Genomic DNA, 11,723 nt, shown 5'->3' with positions numbered 1-11,723 from the left:
AAATTAGCATATAATAATACATTAGAATGAATTTGCAGTATATATATTAAAAATAAATCATTATTAAATAGTTTTCTGGCTACGTGAACTTTGGTCTACCATATAAGCATTGATAGGGCTCAAGCCAGTGAAATTCTGAAATTGGGCTTTATTTTGATTGGTCTAAATTTCATGACAAATTATTGTGTGGACTATGAATATCAGGTACATTTTTAATATATTAAAAGTACATTATTTTTGTACTGAAAGTATATTATTTTTGTACTGAAGATACATTATATAAAATAATGTACCTTTAGTGTATTAAAAATATACTTTTAAAAAATGTACCTTAAGTATATAAATAATGTACCCTTAGTATATTAAAAAATGTACTTAAGTACATAAATAATGTACCTTTAGTATAGTAAAAATGTACTTTTAATTTATGATCTATACAATTGGACCATGGTCCATGTAATAATGATTGAAATTTCATATATATCTTTTTGGGTATCTATTCGGGGGCAAATTATGCCGTGCATGGTGCATGGTGCATACGGATGCAAAAACGACGTCGTTTTAATAAAACGCGCGTTTCCCCTTAAAAAAAAAATCAGGTTCGATTCCCAGCAACAACATATGAACTAAAATTCCATAATCGATGAACTATAATTTCATAATCTAATCTATGAACTAAAAATTTCAGAATGAATGAACTAAAATTCCACAATCTATAAACTAAAATTCCATAATCGATGAACTACAATTCCATAATCGATGAACTATAATTCCATAATCAATGGACTATAATTCCATAATCTATAAACTAAAATTCCAGAATGAATGAACAATATAATGTTGTTGCTGGGAATCGAACCTGAATTTTTTTAAAGGGGAGACGCGCGTTTTTTAATAAAACGACGTCGTTTTGGCATCCGTATGCACCATGGTGCATACGGATGCACGACATAACTATCCCTATTCGGGGGCAGAAGCCCATTAGTAGTACTAAATTTCCGGCCAACTAACCTTGTTTGATCTCTCTTAAACCAGACAATTTATATCGTGCACCATGGCACGCATTGCATTGTGCGTCTTGATGCAAAATGACGTCGTCTTACATAATTGTATAAAAAAATACACATAATAGTATAAACAAACGCATATAACTGTATAAAAAAAAATATACATAATTGTATAAACAAATACATATAACTGTATAAAAAAATACACATAATTGTATAAACAAATACATATAATGATATAAACAAATACACATAATCACGTCAACTCCCTTTCGCGCCTCCCAAAACGACGTCATTTTGGGAGGCGTGGGGCTCACAGTACAGTGCTGCGCGCGCCGTGGTGCAAGGTATAACGATTGCTTAGACCACCTCCAACTCAAAACATCAAATTCTGCACCAAATTTTACACTAAAAAAAATATTCCAAAACATATTCTTACACCAAATTTTTTTTCATCTCCAACTCATTTACATCAAATTCTACACTAAATTTTATTTCTACACTAAAATAATTTATATTCTCATAAATTAAAAGTTTATACTTATACTTTTATTATTTTAATATAACATACAGTTGTAATTTAATAAATTAAACTTTAATTATTTTTATGTAATTTTATTTTTAATTAAATTATATTCAATATTAGTCTTGTTTTAATCGTCTTGATGAGATCTTTTTAATGATATAATTTTTTTTTAAATAATATACAATTTATGTTTAAATATTTAACAAAACAGGTAAATATATAAAAACCAAAAAGGATACAAAAGGAATTATAAAAGAAGATAAAGGGCAAAGCATGGACAAAATAGGATGAAAAGAGTAGTTAGAAAATGGCGTGGGTGAACAGTGTCACGCCATATATGGCGCGACACTGTCCATCAACACCAACTTATTTGGTGTTTTAGCGTCCCATTGGAGCCCTGTTTTTGCTGCTTTACGCCAAATTTTTTGGCGATTTGCCGTCTCGTTAGAGATGGCCTTAAGACATCTTCAATACTCTAAAATGAGAAGAGAAAGAGTGGGAGAAGGGCAGGGGCGGGGGTGGGGGCGGGGGTGGGGGTGGATTTGGGGAGGGAGAAGACAACCTCCGGAGAGACTGTCATCTTCAAAGTTTGTTTTCTTTGGCGTGTAGTCGACACACGTCACTTTTTTATGCGCCCTTTATTATTATTATTTTTAATCAAAACAGCAGCATGTGGCTGCTAATTTGTTTGACCTCAATGGTCATTCGACAGTTGAGGTCAATTTTTTTTTTTTTTTAAATTTAAATTTTTTATTAGTTTATGATATTATTTTTTATTTAAATTTATTTTTATTTAAAATTATAAATATAAAGTTGTACTTTCAGATTACGTTCAGTGACTAATTTAAACCTTATTCCAAATTCATATAGATTGTCGGAAATACCCTTATTAAATTAAATAAAAGATATATAACATAAAAATAATTTTAAAAAAAAAACTTACAATATAAATACTTGTATGATTGAGACGTCAAACTAATTATTTGATAGATATGTATTTAATACTTGTAAGTACAATATTTTTCATAAGAGGAAAAGTCATTGCTTTCAAATTAATTATATAATTATCCAGGAATGCTTCACTTTCATGGAGACATATCAGATCTGTGGAGGAGAGGCGGAGAGTTTATTTATTTTTTAAAACTATTTAATTATTTCTATAATTCTATCCACTCTGATTCCTTCCCATGCATGATAGAAGAGCTAATTTTTGAGCTACCTTTAGTTTTTATTTTTTATTTTTTTGTTTTCTTTTTGTTTTTTTTTGTTTTTTTTTTTTGTTTTTTTTTAACCTTACTAACCGGCAATTCCGCAAGACAGTATAATGAGTTTGGATGGATTCGAAATGTGATATCATATCAAACGTAATACAATTTGGTACGTACTTCGTGTCAAATTAAAAGTGATCATTTCTCAACTTCAACCAAGTTAGTCAAACATTTTTGATTATGATTACAAGTTCTATTGGTCTTTTTGGATATTTTTCGGGTATTATTTTATTGCTTAATTTTGACAGCAAATGTAGTAATATTTATAAGAATAAGTGTAATACTAAATTACTAATTTATGAATAAATTGATTGAATGTTACTTACGTGGGAAAATGTAATACTTAAAAAAAAGTGTGACACTTTAAAAAAAAATGTAATATTTAAAAATCAAAATGTACTCCGTGTAATATTTAGAGGTTGAAAAGTTATTTTCGAGAGAAAGTGTAATACTTATGAAGAATTCAATCAGTCTCACGAATGATTTGTGAGATGGTCTCATAGTATTAGTTGTTAATTATAAGGAGACAATCCCAATCGAGTTGCCTATTGATCTTCTCACGATTAGTTATAGACAACCTAAAGATGAGTTTCACCAAAATACACTTTCAGGGAATAATTGTAAATTTTTTCATAAATCAAAATATATAAAATTAGTTGAATGGTTATAGGAATTAAATTGCTTTTTCTTTCTTTATTTTATTTAGTGAAGAGCCATTCCATTCTCGGCATCTTTTTTAAGTAGCAAAAAGCGACAACCTCAATAAATTTGTTGTCACTTACTTTAAAATGTATACAAATTGACAACAAATTTTTCGAGTACAAATTGTCATCATCACTCTTTTCCACTCTTTGTCCTTTGTTTTAATTTAATTCACACTCTGATCAAATTTCTCTTAGTTTTCTCATTTTAAAAAGGGCACCCGGAGTAAAAAACACGAACAATAATATAATTTTCCTTATACCTATATATACTTAGCTAGCTTTGTGATTAATAAATAATAATTATATCACTTGTCACCTTATGTAACTAATTTTCTGCAATCAAATTGTTGGGAAAAATTCCACTTCATATGACAACGAAAATTACAAACTCGACAGGTGCACAAATGCGAAACAATACACAATAGTCCAAAATAAATAAGAATATTGTTATTGCTAATTTATATTTTCGACCGTAATAATATTATATGACTTATCGTTTAAATGGTGGACCCATCAAAATGGTCATGGCTACAATTTTACGCAATTAAATAGTAGTATAGTACGTACCATGCTTACATGCACATGCAACCATTTAATTCACACCTTGCCTAAGAAGATGATAAGCTAATCAATGATCATTATAAATAGCACATACTCAATTCTTAATTCTTAGAAATGTTCATTGGGAAAGTAATAATAAAATATCATAAATCCAATCATTGCATTCATATACTTTGAATTACCGATTTTTTTTTTTAGCAAGACTACAGGAGGGGGAGACCCAATGAATATCACCTATATAAACAAATTCAACATTCAATTACCTATGCATGAACGTCTCCTATATAATTTTGCATTGATATACTTTGAAGTACTCATTTAAAATTCAATATTGTGCACTATCTCATTCGCATAATGCGCGTGAAAAACTAGTATGAGTGTATGACTATATGTAGAAGATAAAATATTACACTTCCAAAGTAAAAAATAGAAATTGTATCGGCTATTATTTTTAGAATCTAACTTTATTATTATTATTTTTTTGAAAACCTTTAGAATCTAGCTATGTAATCCGTTTCAATTAATTACCCTAATAAGAAATATGTGTTTTATATTTTATATTCTGTTTAAAATTTACTGTTATATTTTGTTTCCTGTATGTCCACTTCCTTTTTTTTTTTGTTTTGAATTATTTAATAATTTGTAGTTATGTAAATAATTGCAAGTCTAACAACCTCATTTCTTTCCTCCGTTGGTTCCGGCGAAAAAAACAAAAACACAAGTGACAAACTCACAGAAAATATAAAAGATTCTAATGATAAATTAGAAAAGAATCCAAAATTACATTAACTTCATCCCTAAAAATAAGTCTAACATACTAAAAATATAATATTTACATTTAAAAATTTGATTATCAGAAATACCCTTATTAAATATAAGAGAAAATAGGAAAAGAAAAAAAGAAGAAGCAATTATTGGATCAAGAGAAATAAATGGTCCAGATTAATCCTAAGTGTCCTCATATAAAAGATGATCTCATTTAATTTGAACACAAATATATATATATATATATATATATATATATATATATATATATATATATATATATATATATATATTATATATATTATAACACAAAGAATAATTTAAAAAAAAAAACTTACAATATAAACACTTGTATGATTGAAACGCCAAAACAATTATTCAATAGATGTGTACGTACCTAATACTTATAAGTACAACGTTTATCATAAGAGAAAAAGTCATTGCTTTCAAATTAATTATATAATTAGTTATCTTTAACCTATATATACCTTATGATTCTTTTCTCATTTGCATAACAAAGTGTAACAACAATCTATTTTAGTATTTGATTCTTCACAGATAAAACTTCTCCATTTGTGAAGAAATAGACAAAAATCGTTGGAAACATCAATTGCATTGTTGTTTGTGGGAAGGGGGCACCATGACAATATTTTCACTGTCAGTAATTATCCAAGAATGCTTCACTTTCATGGAGACAGATCTGGGGAGGAGAGGCGGAAAGTTTATTTATTTTTAAAAATTATTTAATTATTTTTCGCGACCTTTTTAAGTGGAACGGTCGGCCGTTCTAAGTGGAACGGTTGCGAAAAGTGAATTTTTTCTTTTTAATTCTGTAGTTTCCGCCACCGTTTTAATTAGAACAGTCGTGGAAATTATCCGGGGTTTTTTTTTTTTCTTCTTCAAACTACGACTATTTTACATAGACACAGTCTTGTTCAAATATTTACAATTTTGTCACCGCGAGTTTTTTTTAAAAGAATACACCACCATTCCTTTTAGAACAGTTGCGAAAAGTCAGTCTCCTTTGTTCATTTTTGTACGAGTGTGAGGACATTATACTAATTTAATTCATATAATTTAAAATATAATCCTTAATCAAACAATGTGATACTATAAAACATACAAGTTAATTTTACATTCCTCATATCTCATATTACATTTCCACTACAAGAAAAATGCACATCGACAACACTATAAAGACAACAGTTTTTAAGAAAAGTGTTGTCTTTTGTATAAAAGACAACAGTTTGGTCCAAAACCGTTGTCTTCGATGCAACATTTTTGTCAAAGACAACGGTTTTTACTTAACTGTTGTTATAAGTGTGTTGTTTTTGTGCATTTTTTGAAAAGACAGCACTACAACGACAACGGTTTTTTAAAACCGTTGTCTATGTGCGTTTTTTTTTTTTAAAAAAGACAACGGTTTTTTTAACTGTTGTCGTTGCTGTGTTGTCTTTAAGCGCACTAGAATACACAACACTAGAAAGACAACGGTTATTTAAAACCGTTGTCTTTGTGCGCTCTTAAAAAAAAAAAAGACAACGATTTTATTTAACCGTTATCGTTGGTGTGTTGTCTTTAAGCGCACTAGAATACACAACACTACAAAGACAACGATTTTTTAAAATCGTTGTCTTTGCGCATTATTATTTTATAAAAGACAACGGTTTTATTTAACCGTTGTCATTTATGTGTTGTGTTTAATAGCACTTGAATACACAACACTACAACGACAACAGTTTTATATAACCGTTGTCGTTGCGCGTTCTTTATTGGTTTAAGACAACGATTTTATTTAACCGTTGTCTTTGGTATGTTGTCTTTAAGCGTATTTGAATACACAACACTACAAAGACAACGATTTTTTAAAACCGTTGTCTTTGCGCATCATTATTTTATTAAAGCCAATAGTTGTATAAAATATAAACAAGGATGTTAACAACAAGAGTTGAACCTATGACCTCAAACATAACAATTACAACACGTTTGGTTCACGGAATAAATTTTGAGGTAATAGGAATGCTATTCCATAAGGAATGGAATAGGCAAGGAATAGAATAGGAATTGTATTCAATTGTTTGGTTCGCGGAAGGAATAGACTTTAGAAATTATATTACAGTGTTTGGTTGATTTAAGGAATAGAAATGAAATATGTTTTAAAAGACATAAATACCCTTATAAAAATATGTGATGGTGGTGATGGTGGTGGTGACGGTGGTGGTGGTGGTGGTGGCGATGGTGGTGCTGGGGTGGTGGTGGTGGTGGTTGCAATGGTGGGGGCGGCGGCGGTGGTGGTGACGGTTACGGTTGTAGCAGTGGTGGTGGGGGCGGCGACGGTTGTGGCGGTGGTGGTGGTGGTGGCGGTGGTGCTGCTGGGTGGTGGTTCTGGTGGCGGTGGTGGTGGTGGTGCTGCGGTGGTAGTGGTGGTGGACTGGTAGTAGCGGTGGCGGTGACAGTGGTGGGGGCGGCGACGGTTGTGGTGGTGGTGGCGGTGGTGGTGTTGGGTGGTGGTTCTGGTGGCGGTGGTGGTGGTGGTGGCGGCGGCGGTGGTGGTGGCAGTGGTGGGGGCGGCGGTGGTGGCGGTGGCAGTGGTGGGGCGGCGGTTGTGGCGATGGTGGTGGTGGTGGCGGCGGCGATGGTGGTGGTGGTGGCAGCGGCGGTGGTGAAATAGTATAAATTTATATATAGGATAAAAAAATTATGTTAAAGAAAGGGGTAAAAAAGAAAATAGATTCTAAAATCTATTCCTGAGCGTTCAGTAATATGCTAATACCAGGGGGGCCCTAGTAATAGCTATTACCTTATTTGAGGTAATAGGCTATTACCGGGAATACTATTCCTGGTAATAGAAATGGTTACCAAACAAAGGAATAGGCCTATTACTGGGAATGCTATGCCATTCCCAGCCTATTCCATGAACCAAACGGGCCATTAAGGTTTAACCAACTAAGCAACACAAACTCTTTTGTACCAAAGTGCAAACAACGATTTTATAAAATAAGTTAAGGATGCCTCTAGGAAAGATAGAACTCATGACCTCTAACATAACAAACAAAGCTAAATCTACCAAGCCACACCAACTCTTATTTATTAAAGTGTTACACCTTATCTTTTACCTATAATTTGGACTTTCATTGTTTTTGTTACGAGATGAAAATAGATGTTTAGAAGATCTAGAACAAAAATAAAAATGTAATTAAATTTTTTTTGTCCAAATATAATGCATAAAAATTTAACAAAGAAATAATACAATTCAAAAGTTAATTTTATAGTTCTATTTTCGTTCATATTTAAATATAAAATTATTCACCAAAATTTCAATGTCAATTCATTAAATTACATGCCATAGAACGACCATGTGCGGTGCTCAGAATGGTGTGGAGGGGTTAAGGGAACTCTATGTTCAAATTATGAATCTAGAGTAAAGATTTTATTTTTTTAATGCTATCGGCTCTATTTCTCAACATACTGAAACACAGAGAACCAATAACGCCTCCACTAAGATTCGAACTCACAACCTTCCAAATGAAAGTCCAACCCGGATATCATTAGACCACATAGTCTTGATAAAGTAAAGATTTTATAAATCTACAGTATAGAATTTATGAATCTACGGTATAAAAATCTATGAATCTCGCGTTATGTACCTATATACCCGGTACTATTTTGGGTCTAGCAACCCGGGTAATAAAGCTAATATTTTCTTACCCTGTTCTATATCTATATCGCCCGGTTTATGGTGGACCCGGTCCCTATAAAACCATGAATATACCCGGCTTACAGGCACCCTAGTCTAGTGGTCTCTAGTCTATACCCGACATCAACCTAGTCACTTGGGGTTCGATTCCTATTAGTAGCGCTAGCATAATTAGCTGTAGCACATTCATTGGGTCGTGATCTTTGTATTTGTATCTTTATATTTGGGCCGCCATCCTGGACCTGTACCTGGGACTTTATAAGTACTATTTTAGGCCTAGCACCCCGGATAATAAAGTTACTATTTTCTAACCCCCGTTCTGTACCTATATACCCGTTACTATTTTGGACCTAGTGCCCCAAGTAATAAAACTATTATTTTCTTACCCCTGGATAATAAAGTTACTATTTTCTAACCCCCCGTTCTGTACCTATATGGACCCGGTTCTAATATATTTTCCATACAAATGAATTAGGATATCAATTCATTCTTATAACTGAATTGCTAGAGAACGAGCACATTTGCCTAATTTATAAGAATACTGAACATTGATAAATAAAATCTTCAAAGTTAGAGCACCGCATGCGTACATCTACACATTAGCTATTAATTTGAGCAACTATTTGCTCAAATTCAAGCATTGATAACATTAAAACACATAAACGATCCAAACCATACCTTCAATTTCACTATACAATATTTGATGTTTTAATTTAAATAATTATATATCGATCCAAATACTATTAATATATTACAACAAATCCATTCCGTACATCGCACGGACGAAAATACTAGTTTAATTAAAAATATCTTCCCTCTCTATTGTTTTTTAATTTTTTTAATTTCCTTCCAAAAAATAATTAATAATAATAATAAACCTTAGTTGTACACTTAGCAAATTTTTTAGTTTCCCTCCTGTACATTTGGCAAATTTTTTTTAGTTTCCCTCCTATACTTAGCAAAATTATTTAGTTTCCCTCCTACACTTATCAATTTTTTTTAGTTTCGCTATCACTCTCCTGTACACGACATACACTCACACCTTAGACCTCACACCTCTGCTGCCGTCTAGAATCGCCGCCGCCGCTCCGTCTCACACCTCCGTTGCCGTCTCACCCTCGCTGTATTCTCCCTCCTCTGCCAACCATCACCTCTTCCCTCCCCAGCCTGTCGACGTCGCCTCTTCCCTCCATCAACATGGTACAGGTTAGTCTTCAACCCTAAGTTAGTATTAATTCTATTGTTCAATTTTTCATATTTGAAACTTGTGAGTGTTCTTAAACCCTAGGTTAATTGTTGGATTTTTCAAATGTATGTGATACAGTAAAGTGAGAAGAGTATGAGAATGCTATGCAAGAGTTCAAGAAAAATGTCTCTGTAATTCTCTTTGAAATTGATCACTTTTGATATTTTCCTTATTTCACATCATTATTACATTACTTTTTGCTATGATTTCCCGCTAATGGCTTTCGTAAATGATCCTCTACTTCTCTATTGTAGAAGAGCAGCAGCTCAGAAGCAACTGTGTCTGAAGAATCTGAGCAGACTTCTGAGGTGAAAGATAACTCTGAGCATGAAGCAAGCTGTTAGGTCTGTTGCAACAAAGTTTCCTTTACTGTAGGGTTTGGTATTTCAATTGTTTCACAATTCAGACTAATTCCTCATGATATAGTCTACCGTTTGCATGTTAATGAGTGTAGTACTTAGATGGTTTTCATACTTCTGTTGAATACATACTTGACAAGAATGTATCTACATATACTTTCTATTATGAGAATGCAAACATGTCATCATATTATTAAGATGTGTGGACAATATCAATCTTGAAATGTTTTCCCTCAACCTTTAGAGCAGCTTTGGTGGTGATACATCTTATTATATACTCACAGGATTCCAGAATTTCCCTTGGTTACTTGTCTGTACTTATATTGTAACTTGTAAATAACTATTTTCTATATATCATATTTGAAGATCTGAAGGACCAATTAAGAAAGCGTTTATTCAAGAAGTGCAAAGTTAGAAGAATTCAGTTTGTAATTACAAATGGGGGTTTATCTATAGAATTGAATACATATGCTTTAATCCGTCCAACCAATCCAGGTTTGATTTTATTTCTTCATAGTTTCGTGAACCAAATATCTTCAAGATAATTGATAACTAATTTATTTTCTTCTTTCTCAGGGACTATTACTTGGCTTGATTCTGTCTCTAACCTTCCTACAAAGGTAATCAATCTTAATGTGACATCTCAAGGTACCTTGGGTTTTAGATAATCTTAGCTCATGTTTCCATTGCAAGCTTATGATGCATCTGAAAACGTTTTCTCACTAATTATGTTTATATGGATATAATTTCTAGGCCCTGAAGGGGATGAGCAAGGGAAGCTAGGAACTGAAATTACTGAACTCTACTATAAAAGGTGAGAATAACATATCATCACTCTTTCTTTGTTTCCGTATGCAGATAACAATAAGTACAAGGGTAGCATTTATATGGTTTTTGAGTACATGGACCATGACTTGACTGATTTTGCTGATCGTCCCAGACTTAGATTCACAATTCCACAAATTAAAGTACTATAAGCATATCAAGTAAAGAATCTAGTTATTGTTGGATTATATTGACCTTCAACTGCCTGGATATTATTGTGTCAATATTTCATGAAAAGTGTCAATGTTTAATTCTTGCTATGCATTTCTCTTTTTTTTGTATTGATTTCATATTGGCACATTTCAGCTCAGTTCCTCAACTTGCTCCTGTATGAAGCCTATGATGAACTTTATTTGTTGAGAAATTTGGGAAAAAAATAGGAAATAAAAGTAAAGGTTATGACAGGAATTTGGGTCCAAGACTAAGCGTTTCATTCATTCCTTCTCATCCCTTGTTTAAGATTAAAATGCTTAATTAACCAGTTACAATAACATTCCTGGCATATATATATATATATATATATATATATATATATATATATATATATATGTGTGTGTGTGTGTGTGTGTGTGTGTGTGTGTGTGTGTGTGTGTGTGTGTGTGTGATTTAATTTAATTAATTTGCAGCTGGTGTCAATACCCCTCCTGACAAGTTACTCCTATATAGCAACATTATCTGGAATTACCCTTTCACTGGTGCTGAACTGTGCATGTGTGTGTGTGTGTGTGTGTGTGTGTGTGTGTGAGATTTAATTTAATTAATTTG

The sequence above is a fragment of the Ipomoea nil genome, unplaced genomic scaffold (genome assembly GCF_001879475.1).
Source record: "Ipomoea nil cultivar Tokyo-kokei standard unplaced genomic scaffold, Asagao_1.1 scaffold0482, whole genome shotgun sequence".
Taxonomy (NCBI): Eukaryota; Viridiplantae; Streptophyta; class Magnoliopsida; order Solanales; family Convolvulaceae; genus Ipomoea; species Ipomoea nil.
This window is presented reverse-complemented; position numbering follows the sequence as displayed.